Source organism: Palaemon carinicauda, chromosome 39 (assembly GCF_036898095.1).
Source record: "Palaemon carinicauda isolate YSFRI2023 chromosome 39, ASM3689809v2, whole genome shotgun sequence".
Lineage (NCBI taxonomy): Eukaryota > Metazoa > Arthropoda > Malacostraca > Decapoda > Palaemonidae > Palaemon > Palaemon carinicauda.
This window is the reverse complement of record NC_090763.1, coordinates 67,227,439-67,242,438: the sequence shown is the minus strand read 5'-3', so window position 1 is coordinate 67,242,438 and position 15,000 is coordinate 67,227,439. Positions and strand designations below refer to the sequence as shown.

At 33.6% G+C, this 15,000-nt stretch overlaps 1 protein-coding gene across 3 annotated transcripts in view; it reads left to right on the top strand.

Annotated features, from left to right (window-relative positions):
- Positions 1-15,000, top strand: part of LOC137630892 (cyclin-dependent kinase-like 4) — a 253,073-nt gene that overhangs the window by 36,851 nt on the left and 201,222 nt on the right. The window contains exon 1 of one of the 3 annotated variants that reach the window (XM_068362427.1): positions 3,775-4,241. The exons of the other annotated variants lie outside the window; for them this stretch is intronic. The gene's annotated coding sequence lies outside the window, so the exon portion shown is untranslated. Of the gene's footprint in view, positions 1-3,774; positions 4,242-15,000 lie in introns of those variants that run through there. 3 annotated transcript variants of the gene reach the window in all.

Here is a 15,000-nt window from a genome sequence, read left to right as displayed (position 1 = left end):
GCGGATTCTTTCCGAGACAAGGTCCATATAGTAAAATCTGATCCATTTAAATAAAATAAGGTTGTATAGTTTAAGCTACAATGCTAAAAATTTGCCGTAAAAAATTGTAAAAATCCTGGAATAAATGTTGCCTGGCATTTACAGTTTTTAAAAACGGATATATTGACGTTAAGGATTGATATTACGATCACTAACCCATAAAAGAAAATAACTAAGTAGTGTAAATTACGGTCGCGTGTATTTTACTGAAATACGGCTGAGAACAGTATATTTTTTTACGAAGAATTTCCTATTAAGATTACGGTTACTCTAACAGTGTAGACATTAGAGATGACCTATAGCTAGAAAGTAAAAAAGAAAGAAAAAAAAATAGGCAAATTGAAGATGTGTGGTACTCGTATATTAATTTTTTTTTTATGGAAAGTTACATCTGTTAAAATATGTTCCTTATTTGATAATGAAAATCTACAGTAATTCTTAGTCGTCGTTGCTTTTCGTTATCCAACTTCCTTACATTGAGTACTCGCCTCTCTCTCTCTCTCTCTCTCTCTCTCTCTCTCTCTCTCTCTCTCTCTCTCTCTCTCTCTCTCTCTCTCTCTCTCTTAATTTGCTGACACATGATTACAATTCATCAGTCAGCTGACTGCGGAAAGTTAGATAGTTTAGTGTCTGACTGACAGTAAATTGACACACAAGCAATATATAAACAACAACAACAAATCCAGCCGTTTCTAGTCCACTGCTAGACAGAGACCTCAAACATGTTCTTATTCATATCTGGGATTTGGCCAGTTTTCATCACCACGCTGGCCACTGCGGATTAGTGAAAGTGATGGGAGATTTTTTTCCTGATAGCTCACAGCAAACCAACCTAGTTTGGGTGGCCCTGACTAGTACAGCTTTGCTGATCATGGCGATAAGCAAATCTTTTCATCAGGTTAAGGTATTCTTACTCGGAAAAGGATGGATTGATGAGCTAAGAAAATTGGGCATAAAAAGACCATAAACAGACTAGAGTGGAAAGACATGTCTGAGACCCTTGTTCTGTTGTGGACTAGTTACGGCCGATGATGATATGTCGGCTGTATATGTATGCATATAAATATAAATAAATATATAATATATATATATATATAATATATATATATATAATATATATATATATATATTTATATAAAATATATATATATATATATATATGTATGTATATATATATATATATATACACTTATACATATATATATATATATATATACATATATATATATATATATATATATATATATACATATATATATATATATATATACATATATATATACATATACATATTTATGCGCATATATCATAGTGAAGTAGGTAAATCGTTATTATTATTATTATTATTATTATTATTATTATTATTATTATTATTATTATTATTATTATTATTATTATTACGTGCTAAGCTACCGCCCTAGTTGGAAAAGCAGGATGCTATAAGACCAAGGGAAATATTTTAAGGACAGTAACAGTAACAACATTGAAATAAATAACTTCTATATAAACTATAAAAACTTTTAACTAAACAAGAGGATAAGGAATTGGATAGAATAGTGTGCCTGAGTGTACCCTCAAGCAAGAGAACTCTAACTCAAGACAATGGAAGACCACGGTACAGAGGATATGGCACTACCAAAGACTAGAGAACAATGATTTAATTTTGGAGTGTCTCCTAGAAGAGCTGCTTACCATTGCTAAAGAGTATCTTCTACCCTTACCAAGAGGAAAATGGCCACTGAACTATTACAGTAGTTAACCCATTGGATGAAGAAGAATTATAGTAATCTCAGTGTTGTCAGGTGTATGAGGACAAAGGAGAATCTATAAAGAACAGGCCAGACTATTCGGTGTAAGTGTAGGCAAAGGGAAAGTGAACCGTAACCAGAGAGAAGGATGCAATGTAGTACTGTCTGGCCAGTCAAAGGACCCCATAACTCTCTAGTGGTAGTATCTCAACGGGTGGATGGTGCCCCGGCCAACCTCCTACCTACATATATACCTTTTCAGTTTTGGGGTCGTTTTTCTCTCTTGTTCTGGTGGGTGATTAAATATTGTTGGCAAATGTTTTATTCCTGGAATCGACTGGTAATCAGTCTTGTCTGGTAATAGGCAGTGCTTACTGCGCGAACATTAATGTCTGCCAATATATAAAACTCAAGTTATATCAGATGGTGCTTCATTTTTAGTCTACGGATTGTTATATTTAGTTTTTCCTAATTATAGATTATGATAATAGGGAAGATATTTTAATCATTGATGAACCTTAAATATTGCGACGCCTTTTTATAATTAATCAATCAACCTTAACAGTCCCAGACTAGACGGATCATTCAGTTATCTCTTTAAATAGAAATGATTGTTTTGTTTTCGCACAATGTTAATAAGCTTCATAAATCAAAATTTTTGTTATATCCTTATTCCATCATCAATGGCATCAACAAAGTTTTTTGTTAATTTCTATGACTTTTGGAAGCTATTGTGATAAGAGAATTTTATATATATATATATATATATATATATATATATGTATATACATATATATATATATATATATATATATATATATATATATATATATATATATATATATATATATATATATATATATAATGTCATTAGTTTTCTGTTGATTTTCGTAGATCAGGCAAATTGCTTTCCTTAATATACCATTACAGATGATTGCAAAATATATTTACGAATGCAATGTGATAAATTGATTGCCATACACTAAACTGATCAGTTATATCATTCCAAAATATTGAGAGAGAGAGAGAGAGAGAGAGAGAGAGAGAGAGAGAGAGAGAGAGAGAGAGAGAGAGAGAGAGAGAGATTGTACTAGTGATTAACCTATAGGGCCAATGAACCTGGACATATCTTATGTAACCAGGTACTCTTACGTAACAACCCGCCTATAGTTTCATACACACTTTATTCCTGCTGCTTCATTCCCCATATAATCTTCTGCAGAAATCTAGCAACGAGAAAGATGCAGAAAGCAGATAAGAGGAACTCATTATATATTTACTTGCACGCTACTGTGACGAATTCTGGTTTTATCGACAATTGAAGAAAAAGAAGCCAGTCCCCTGTGCTCTCCCACCCCACTCCCTGTTGTTTACATTGAGTATTACTTCCGAGAACTCCATGAATCCCCTTTTTTTAAATGCTAGAAGAAGCTTTTGGTATTATGTTCTTTCCCTACAAGAGCGGCTATAACCAACAGGTAGTCGGGAGACCCGTGTGGGAGTTAGCCGCAATCTACGACGGATTGGTGCCGTCATGCAGAATTCGAACACACAAGATATAGGCGCATGTTATCCGCCATTGATTGGTTGCCTTGGCTACCGGAGAAAAACAGTACTTGGCTCTGTTCTTACCGATTACTTTAATTCCGTCGGATATTGGGTTAAGTTTCATAGTAGCTGCTAGTTATATTTCTCTTATTAACTGTTAGTGATGAGGAAATGCAATTAGTACTTATTATAAAGATATTTAATGTATTAGTTCATGTTTATTCACGTATTTAATCCTACCAAAATATCAAAACTGGCAACCGCAAACACCACCTGGAATAAGATGGGAAGGGGGAGTTAGAGGGAGGAAGGGGAGATGGATAGAGGGAGAGAGGGTTGGCAGGGAGACATTTGGGGGGTAGGGGGTTATCCAGTTTGCCCACTCAGCTTACAGAAAACTCCATATGACTTCAATACAATTTCGTAAGGAAGTGTGAAGGAGGAATTGTAGCGAGAGGTTCCACTGCATGACCGCCCAGCATGGAAGGTATCCTATAGGACACCCATCAGGATTATTCTAATATCCAACTCCCCAAAAAGGATTTTAACAAAGACGTAGTGGGGGAGAAGGGAAAAGGGTATTCCTTTTCTATTGTGGGTTTCTTCAAAGGTCATGTTATTTTGGACTCCTCCTCTTGGCCGAGTGTCCTTGGAATAAGCATATTGTGTTTGAGAATGGAGAAGAGACTCGAGAGCCGACGACCGGAGGGAGACCAGGGAGGGTGTGTAGGACTCTAGCACGTTTCGGAGGAATACTTCGAAGGGGGAAAAACCCCGCCAAAGGAAAAGTTTCGAACCACGTGACCTTCGACTTGTGCCAAAAATATACCCAAGTCTGCGGGAACTTCAACCTCTCCTTCTGCGAGTCTTTTCGACGTCGAATATTGAACCTTACATTGAATATATGTGAGTACTGTATTCTGTATTTGTTTTTTGACGTACTTGTCCTCTTACTGTATTTTTGTTCTCGTTGATACCGTTCCCTTTATTTTTACGTAATTAATGAGTCCGTTGTCCCTTCGTTAATGGTAGTGCCCAAGTTCTAAATGGTTTTTTAAACATTGGTGGTGCCCAGGACCCATCACTGTATGGGCCCTGGTGGTAGCATTGGTGTTAAGGCCCTGATGGTGCCAATGGTGTTTAAACACATGGTGCCAATTGTGCTTAGACATTGGTGGTGCCCAGGACCCATCACTGTATGAGTCCTGGTGGTGGCATTGGTGTTAAGGCGCTGATGGTGCCAATGGTGTTTAAACACATGGTGCCAATTGTGCTTAGACATTGGTGGTGCCCAGGACCCATCACTGTATGGGCCTTGGTGGTGGCAATAGGGTTTAGATATTGGTGGTGCCAATTGTGTTTAGACATTGGTGGTGCCAATGGTGCAAAGACATTGGTGGTGCCAATGGTGTTTAGACACTGATGGTGCCAATTGCATTAAGACATTGGTGGTGCCAACGGTGTTTAGACATTGGTGGTGCCAATAGTGTTCATATGTTGGTGGCGCTAATGATGTTCAGATATTGATGGTGCCAATGATGTTTAGACATTGATGGTGCCAATTGTATTAAGACATTGGTGGTGCCAGTGGTGTTCAGATATTGGTGGTGCCAATGGTGTTTAGACATTGGTGGTGCCAATAGTGTTCATATGTTGGTGGTGCCAATGGTGTTCAGATATTGGTGGTGCCAATGGCGTTTAGACATTGGTGGTGGCAATGGTGTTTAAACATTGTTTTTGGCAATGGTGTTTAGACATTGGTGAGTTGTGCCAACGGTGAATAAACATTGGTGGTGGCAATGGTGTCTAGACATTGGTGGTGCCAATGGTGTTCAGACATTGGTGGTGCCAATGGTGTTTAGACATTAGTGGTGCCAATTATATCCAACTCTTATTAACGAAACGGGCGAAATAATTCTGAATTTCTTCAATCACAGGCCCGCACATTCATCAATAATCAATTGACTTTCACATATGCTTAAAATTCTTTATATGTAAATCACTAGGTCAAATTGGAGATGACGACATTGAGCCAGTAGGAGCTGAAATGTTGGACCGAATGACTATTTATAGGCATGGCATTCAGCTTAATCCAGATCTGTGTAGATTCTCCATTTTGTTATTGGTGTTCAGACGTCTCTTGATTATTTATTTGTTAAATCACCCATTTCCTATCCTTGTGATTGATGTTATTGGGCAGTACTCCCTCTGAAGTTAGAATTATATATTATTATTATTATTATTATTATTATTATTATTATTAATTTTATCATTTATTATTATTATCATTATCATTATTATTATCATTATTATTATTATTATTATTATTATTATTTATTATAATTATTATTATTGTTTTTTATTATGATTATTATTATAATTATTATTATTATAATTATTATTATTATTATTATTATTATTATTATTATTATGGCTTGCTAAGCTACAGCCCTAGTTGGTAAGGCAGGGGATGCTATAAGCCCAAGGGCTGCAACTGGGAAAATAGCCCAGTGAGGAAGGGAAATAAAGAAATAAACTACTAGGGAAGTTTGATAACAATAATAACGTTAAAATGAATCTTATATAAACTATAAAAACTTCAAAATAACAAGAGGTAAAGAAACAAGATAGAATAGTGTGACAGAGTGTACCCTTTCTTCTATATTGATCTGTCAAACATATTTATACAAATAATAACATTGGTAAAGGTTTTAATGGATCGATACTTCTCTTTTATTATTTTTAGAATATTTCTTTTCGTATGAATTATTTTCATTTTTCAACATTTGTGTTTTTGAATTCCAAGTCGAAAATTAAATCGGACAATTGATACAACGTTGAAAATAATTGTATCTTTTTACAGAGTTCATTTATTTACCAAAGGATTTAGAATGGTGTTTATTCTTCCATTAGAACAACAAATGCAAAATTTTCCGTGTTTACAAAAATCATAACATATCTGAAAACTGATACAATGTCATGTTTAGGTTAATCCAAGAAGTAAATAACTTAAGGAATCAGCCATTTTGGTGCCCTTTTGTGATGAATAACTTTCAGATGAACTTGAGGATTCCTGGAAGCTCCATGAAACGTCAGACCGTGAAGGGATTTCGAGGAAGCGAATGGGCTCCTTCTTATGCTATATTTTAGATAAATCTAGTGCTTTTGAAATATTTCGATCAACTTTAGTCGGTTGAGCAGGGCACCAGCCACTCGTTGAGGTACTACCGCTACACAGTTATTGGGTCCTTTGACTGGCCAGATAGTACTACATTGGATCACTCTCTCTGGTTATAGCTCATTTTGTCTTTGCCTACACTTAACACTGATTAGTCTGGCCTATTCTTACCACATTCTCCTCTATCCTCATACACCTGACAACACTGAGATTACCAAACAATTCTTCTTCGCTCAAGGGGTTAACTACAGCAATGTAATTGTTCAGTGGCTACATTCCTCGTGGTATGGGTAAAAGAGACTCTTTAGCTAAGGTAAGCAGCTCTTCAAAGAGAAGGATTCTCCAAAATCAAACCCTTTTTCTCTGGTCTTAGGTAGTGCCATAGCCTCTGTACCATGGCCTTCCACTGTTTTGGATTAGAGTTCTCTTGCTTGGGGGTTACATTCGGGCATGATGTTCTGTCTTACTTCTCTTCCTCTTGATTTTTTTTTGAGTTTTTATAGTTTATACGTTAAAGGATCTGGTATCATGTTGTTACTGTTCTTGAAATGTTTAATTTGATTATTTATTATTTTCTTGTGGTTTATTTATTTCCTTGTTTCCTTTCCTCAATGAGCTATTTTTCCCTGTTGGACCCCTAGGGCTTATAACGTCTTGCTTTTCCAGCTAGAGTTATAGCTTAGCTTGTAATACTACTAATAGCAACAATAATAATAGTTAATTATGTTTGGTAATAGCTTTTGACTTTGTAATACCAGACAATTAATGCTATATTTTAGAGAAATCTAGAGCATTTTCATATGAAATTTCCTTACTATACATATTTTGCTTAACATAAATAGTTAATGATATTTCTTCTAATACTTTTTATTTAGTAATACCAGACGTTTAATGCCATATTTTTTTTTTTACTTTTAAATCTAGAATATTTTGATTCGAAATATCCTCAAAAAATATTACAGTTAATGCTACATTTCAGATAAATCTAGAGCATTTTGATATGGAAATTCTTCCTCAAATATTTTGATTAACATATATGGTTAATGATATTTTATAATACTTTTTTTTTTATAATACTAGACGTTTAATGCTATATTATTTATAGATCTAAGGCATTTTGATATGAAATTTTCTCACCTCAAATATTTTGATTAATATAAAAATCTAGGGATGTTTTGTGATACAAGACAATTAATGTTCTATTTAGATAATTCTGTAGAGCCATTTGATATGAAATTTCTTCAACTCAGATATACTTTATGTAAGTGATGATAATATTAATAGAACATTACCTGTATTAAAAGCGTGATGATGATATTCATAGATTATTATCTGTTTTTAAAGTTTCATGATAATGTTCATGGAACATTGTCTCTTTTAAAATCGTGATAATAATATCCATAGACCATTGTCTGTTTTAAATGCTTAACGATAATATTCATAGAACATTGTCTGTTTTAAAAGCTTACGATAATATTCATAGAACATTGTCTGTTTTAAAAGCTTAACGGCAATATTCATAGCACATTGTCTGTTTTAAAAGATTACTGTTAATATTCATAGCACATTATCTGTCTTAAAAGCTTACTGTTAATATGCATAGAACATTGTCTGTTTTAAAAGCTTAATGATGATATTCATAGAACATTGTCTGTTTTAAAAGCTTTACTCTAGTATTCATAGCACATTGTCTGTTTTAAAAGCTTAACGATAATATTCATAGCACATCTGTTTAAAAAGCTTAACGACAATATTCATAGAACATTATCTGTTTTAAAAGCTTACTGTTAATATTCATAGAATATTGTCTGTTTTAAAAGCTTAGCGATAATATTCATAGCACATTATCTGTTTTAAAACCTTACTGTTAATATTCATAGAACACTGTCTGTTTTAAAAGCTTAACGATGATATTCATAGCACATCATCTGTTTTAAAACTTTACTCTAGTATTTATAGCACATTATCGGTTTTAAAAGCTTAACGATAATATTCATAGAACATCTGTTTAAAAATCTTAACGACAATAGTCATAGAACATTATCTGTTTTAAAAGCATATTCAAGATAAGAACAAACTTCACTGCTGTATATTCTACATAGCAGCACGACCATTCCCGCTGGTTCAATATATTGAGCACGAATTTCTTGTATCGGCTTCCGCTGTATAGTGTAACTCCTATAAAGCGAATCGCTTCAATTGTGCTGCTATATTACTTCACCACCCTAACCCAGAAACTCCGAACAGCTGAAGCGCTTATTGATTTTGACAAGGCTGTGTAAGTGTTCACGTGTAGGCGATTCGATGCCGGAATAAGTGTAAAGGCCCGGTCACACCGGCCGAACGTTGCTGGGGCTTTCCTTGAACGGTAGGGAGGTGGACCAAACCCTCGAAAATTTAATTTAATGTTTTTACGTTCGGTCTTTATTTGGCTGCTGAACGAAGCAAATCCTCGCATATTTCCTGAGTTTTCTTACAACCTCCATTATGAAAGTTGCTAATTTATGCAATAAGGGTATTGGTATACAGGATGTCGAAAAGTTTTAGTAGATTTTTTTTTTTTTTTTAATAAACTTAAGAAAAACCGTAATTTTAATTAAGATACAGCGACCGTAATTTTTACCCTACTTTGTTATTATCTTTTACAGGTTGGTGACTGTAATATCACCCCGCTACGCTTTTCGACATCCTGTATACCAATACCCTTATTGCATAAATTAGCAACTTCCATAATAGAGGTGTAAGAAAACTCAGGAAATATGCGAGGATTTTCTACGTTCAGCAGCCTAATAAAACCGAACGTAAAAACGTTAAATTAAATTTTCGAGGGTTTGGTCCACCTCCCTACAGTTCAAGGAAAGCTCCAGCAACGTTCGGGCGGTGTGACCGGGCCTTAAGAAGGGAACACTTTAGGAACTCAATTTTCTTCAAGTGTGGTTAAGTAGATTTACTTTACTAATGATATTTAAATGTATTGGGAAAATAGATTGTTAATTTGAATAAGGAGTGAAATGATCAGTAGATTGTAGTTTTGTGAATCGTTGTAATTATGTAATTGAAAGGAGGAGGGGATTAAGAACTTCAAAGTCTGGAATATGCAAAGAAGAATGGGAAGTCTTTAAGTGACATAATGATTTTTTTTTCTTTTTAGAGAGAGAGAGAGAGAGAGAGAGAGAGAGAGAGAGAGAGAGAGAGAGAGAGAGAGAGAGAGAGATTCTTTGTAATTCTCAATAAATTTCTTTTAATAAGTGCATTACTTTTTCTCCATAATTTTGAAATAGTTATTTAGGCATGCGAAAGGCATTAGTAAAAACCTACGAAAATGTATTATTATATTAAGCGTGGGATGTATAAGGAATATTGAAAGATGACTTAAAAAAGAACCTTCAAAATATACGAGATATTTTTTTGAGTATTTTTGGTTTACCTTTAAAAAAAAAATGAGTTATTTTCTACGAAAGTTACCCCAGTTACTTCAATGTTAATATGAACATTAGTAACATCGGCTGTTGATTTGAAGTCCACACTTTTTATATACAGTTTAAACAAAAGACTATAAGTTGTATTTTATGTATTTTAAGGAACTGTCCGAAATCCTCCGTGCGCTATAGTGCCGACAGTACACCTCAAGAGGAGATCTGTAGGCTTAATAATACGCCTTTGCAGAGTGCTTTTGGCCCTTAGCTGCACCCACTTTATAGCTTTCTACTCTACCACAGTTTATGCTTGCTTCCTTCCATATTTGCTGTCCATCTTCTTTAACCTTTACTTCATAATGCAACTACATGTCCCCCTACCCCCACCCCGTTACAGATGGTTGTCGAATTGCCTAAATTCGTGAACTTAATCTGATAATCGATTCACATTGACTTGTATACTCTCCTATGCTTCTTTAGGAGTTTAAAGGTTTAATGGCCACTCATGAATGGCAGAGGCAAGGGACAGTGACATTGCCCTATTAAGCAGGAAAAGGCCTTGAGACGGACCATATATACATATGATTAGCGCCCAATCCCCCTCTCCACCCAAGCTAGGACCAAGGAAGGACAGGAAATGGCTGGTGATGACTCAGTAGATAGACCTACAAGCTCCCCCAAACCCCACATCCTTAGCTCACAAGAATGGTGAGGTTGTAGCAACCAAAGAAACTAACGAATATGAGGGGGACTCGAATCCCAGTCAGGGGTTCACCAGTCAGCGACGTTACCACATTGGCCTCCACAACCCTGAGAGATTATAAAGAATAATCGGTGGGATGGGGAAAGAAGTTTAGTGAGGAAAATACATGAAGTGTTTTTTGAGGTGAAATTACTTGAAATGAGAATATTACTCTTGCTGAAAATCTGCTTGGTAGAGGATGGTCAAGCAAGCAAGCACGATCTTTGGCTTTTTGCTAATGATTAAAAACAATTTTCTTTATTGATTTATTTTTCTAAGAACAGGGACCAACGGGAAGGGCGAATTTACAATTTTTGTACCCCAGACCCAAAGAAAACAAGAAAAAGAACAAATGAACATTGTTCTCTATGACATTACCTTAGCATAAATACAAAGTTTGATCAGGTCTACTTCGTTTGATCTCAGAGTTTGAACAGTGTGAGTTATAGTCTAATTACTGAGCTTTGATCATTTTGACGTAGCTTAATTGTGATGTTTAAACAGTAAGATTCATCGCCTAGTTATGACTTTTGGTAGTTCTGATTCAAAGCAAGAAGTGGGATCAATTGTGTTCTGGTAAATATCGAAGTTTGAGAGGTTTGATGTCTATCCTAGTTACAAATTTTGATAGTTTTGACCCAATCTAATCACAAAGTTTGGCTTAGTGTAATTACGAAGTTTGATGTCAAGATTGTTGTTGTCTTAAGCAAATACACACGCGCATACACTGGGTTACTTTCCCCATTGGAGCCCTTTGGCTTGTAGCATCCTGCTTTTCCAACTAGGGTTGTAACTTGGCTGATAATGACTGTTATAAAAGAGCCCTATTCTTTAGGAAAGTTAGTGCAGCAAATACACCTCACTCAGTGCATTGTAAGCATTACTAAAGTACTCACCTTTTAGCTTTTTATATTACATTTATTCTTACTTATTTGCTTACTTCCTGTATTCGGTTTTTTACTTTTAGCTTTTTACATTATATTTGTTTTTACTTATTTGCTTACTTCATGTATGCTGTTTTTTATCGTCCGTGAGTGGCAGATACAAGGGACAGGAGACAAGATAGAGACCGAGCATACGTATATATGATAGAGCCAAAGCCCCTCACCATCTAGCCTAGGACCAGGAAGGGCCAGGGAGTGGCGGCTGATGACTCGCCAGGTAGACAAATGCTCCTATAGGCTACCTCAAATCTTATAAACCAAATAGAATAATTTTCTATTTTTTTTTCTTTTAGATGGTCATCATTTCTATATGTAGATAGAGCAATTGAACTAATTGCAAAGACTTGAAGCCCATTCTTTGAGCTGTTAAAAATCCTATTAGGTTTTCTATATCCTGAGCGTCATTGGTGAATAATAGTCTTACGATTTCATAACACTTTAGCATGTCTCTTGACCTCGCAGGTCTTGAATCAAGACGCTTTTAAGAATAGAAAACGAAAAACGAAGTCTTTTAACATCTTCGGTTACCTGACTTGGTAACTTTTATGACGTAAGTATGCTTCATTGCCCTTAATGCGGTACACTGTAGGCATTGCTAAAATCTTTACGCAGCGTTCTCTCAACCCCTAGCTTCACCCGATTTTCAGCTGCTGCACCAAGTATATAGCTTTTCGATTTAGTTTTTAGCTTAGTGGGTCAATTTTTTAGCTTTTTTGTTCCCAGTTTTTAGCTTTTTCACCTAGGCTTTAGCTCTTTTGCACCCATTTTTTTAAACATTCTACACTCAGTTATTAGCTGTTTGCACATACTTATTAGCTTTTTGCACCAATTTTTTTGCTTTTTGCACCCAATTTTTAGCTTTTTTGCGCTTAATTATTAGCTGTTGTACTAATATTAAGCCTTTTGTACTCATTAGACTCAAAACTTACGCTACATATGCTAAACTCAATAGACTCAAATCTGGCCCTACATTAGCTACCACTCAATAGATTCAGAACTGACCCTACACTTGCTAAACTCAATAGACTTAAAACTGACCCTCTCTACATTTGCTAAATTCAATAGACTTAAAACTGACCCTCTCAACATTTGCTAAACTCAATAGACTTAAAACTGACCCTCTCTACATTTGCTAAACTCAATAGATTTAAAACTGACCCTCTCTACATTTGCTAAACTCAGTAGACTCAAATCTGACCCTTACATATGCTACCACTCAATAGACAAATCAATCTGTGAATTATACAACCCATTACCTTTGACATTTACATCCAAACTGACCTTAAATCTGCTCGACATCGGGTCTATAAATAAATGGAATATTGCAAATCCCAATATGGATCTGATTGACCGAATGGTATTATTCAGGCCAATGATTCTTCATGATTTATTTCGTTCAGATTATGATTTATTGAATGATGATAAGAGGGGTAACTTGGGGCACCCAACATGTATCTTCTTTATATAATAACGACCAAGTGTCAGGCCATATATATATATATATATATATATATATATATATATATATATATATATATATATATATATATATAAATCATATATATATATAAATTATATATATGTATATATGTACATATATATGTATATATATATACAGTATATATATATATATATATATATATATATATATATATATATATACAGTATATATATATATATATATATATATATATATATATATATACAGTATATATATATATATATATATATATATATATATATATACAGTATATATATATATATATATATATATATATATATATATATATATACAGTATATATATATATATATATATATATATATATATATATATATACATACATATACCAAGGATATATGTATATATATATATATATATATATATATATATATATATATACATACATATACCAAGGCACTTCCCCCAATTTTGGGGGGTAGCCTATATATATATATATATATATATATATATATATATATATACTGTATATATCTATATCTATCCAGTCACCCTTCAATGGCATTGCTAGTCGTATAACAACGCAGTCTCTTCCTGTCACTCGGATAAGGGGGAGAAGAAGTAATCATACCCTGGTGAGAAGAGGTTGCTTGTGTGTTTATATCTATCTAAATATTTAGCCATCATTTTTGTCGGGTGGCATACACTAGTTTCTAATAATAGACCGTGAATATGCTTCGATTTGTCTTGGCTGCTAAATTAGATAATCTGCAAGATTTGAGAATTGGATTGATAGTGAGTCGTGAGACTTATGGTGAGTTGATGGTGAATATGATAAATCAGTGATGGTGACAATGAAGGATTTTGGTGTTTAGAGTGATAGTGATGCAATGTGCTAGATGATAATGCAGTAGCATAGATATGATAGGGAGGAATATACCAATAACGATAATGAATTAATTAGATATTCATGTGATGATTGAATTAGTGTTACGATAATGGTGAGTTGACTGTTATAATGATGGAATACTGTATTATTATTATTTATATCGTATGTTATCGCATTCAAGTTATATAGATGAAAATTTTGAATCGATAAAATTATGAAGTAGGAGATGATAAATGGAGAGGTATTGAATTAAAAGCTCATGATAGAGACAACTGGTGAAATCTAACCCGAGACCCTTGCGTCAATAGGCGTGGGAGGAGATGATGTTGATGATGATAATAAATTATCAGAAATATAAGGGATTTTTTCTTTGGGGGGTGGGTGTTTGGGGGTATAATATAAGTTTCAGTAGGCCATTGACCTGATATATATCATTTTATTCCTAAAAATACCTGACTGTATCGATGTGAATTTCTGTACATATGGCCTCGTTTTAGTCACTCAGGAAATGGACAATCACTTTTTAGAGCCGATAATAAATGCTGTTGAGAAATACGTTCAATCTCTTACTACTGTATTTTTTGTGATTGTGGTCAAGATGAATATAGGTTGAAATATAAGTGCCTTTTATTGTCATGCTTAAAATAGTTTTTTTTTTCTTATTCAATAAATCTCACTCAAGTTGTGGATGCAATATTTATACGCTATATATATATATATATATATATATATATATATATATATATATATATATATATATATATATATATATATGTATGTATGTATGTATGTATGTATATATATATGTATGTATATATCTATCTATCTAGTTATATTATATATACATATATATATATATATATATATATATATATATATATATATATATATATATATATATATATACAGTATATATATATATATATATATATATATATTTATATATATATATATGTATGTATATATCTATCTATCTAGTTATATTATATATACATATATATATATATACAGTATATATATATATTTATATATATAT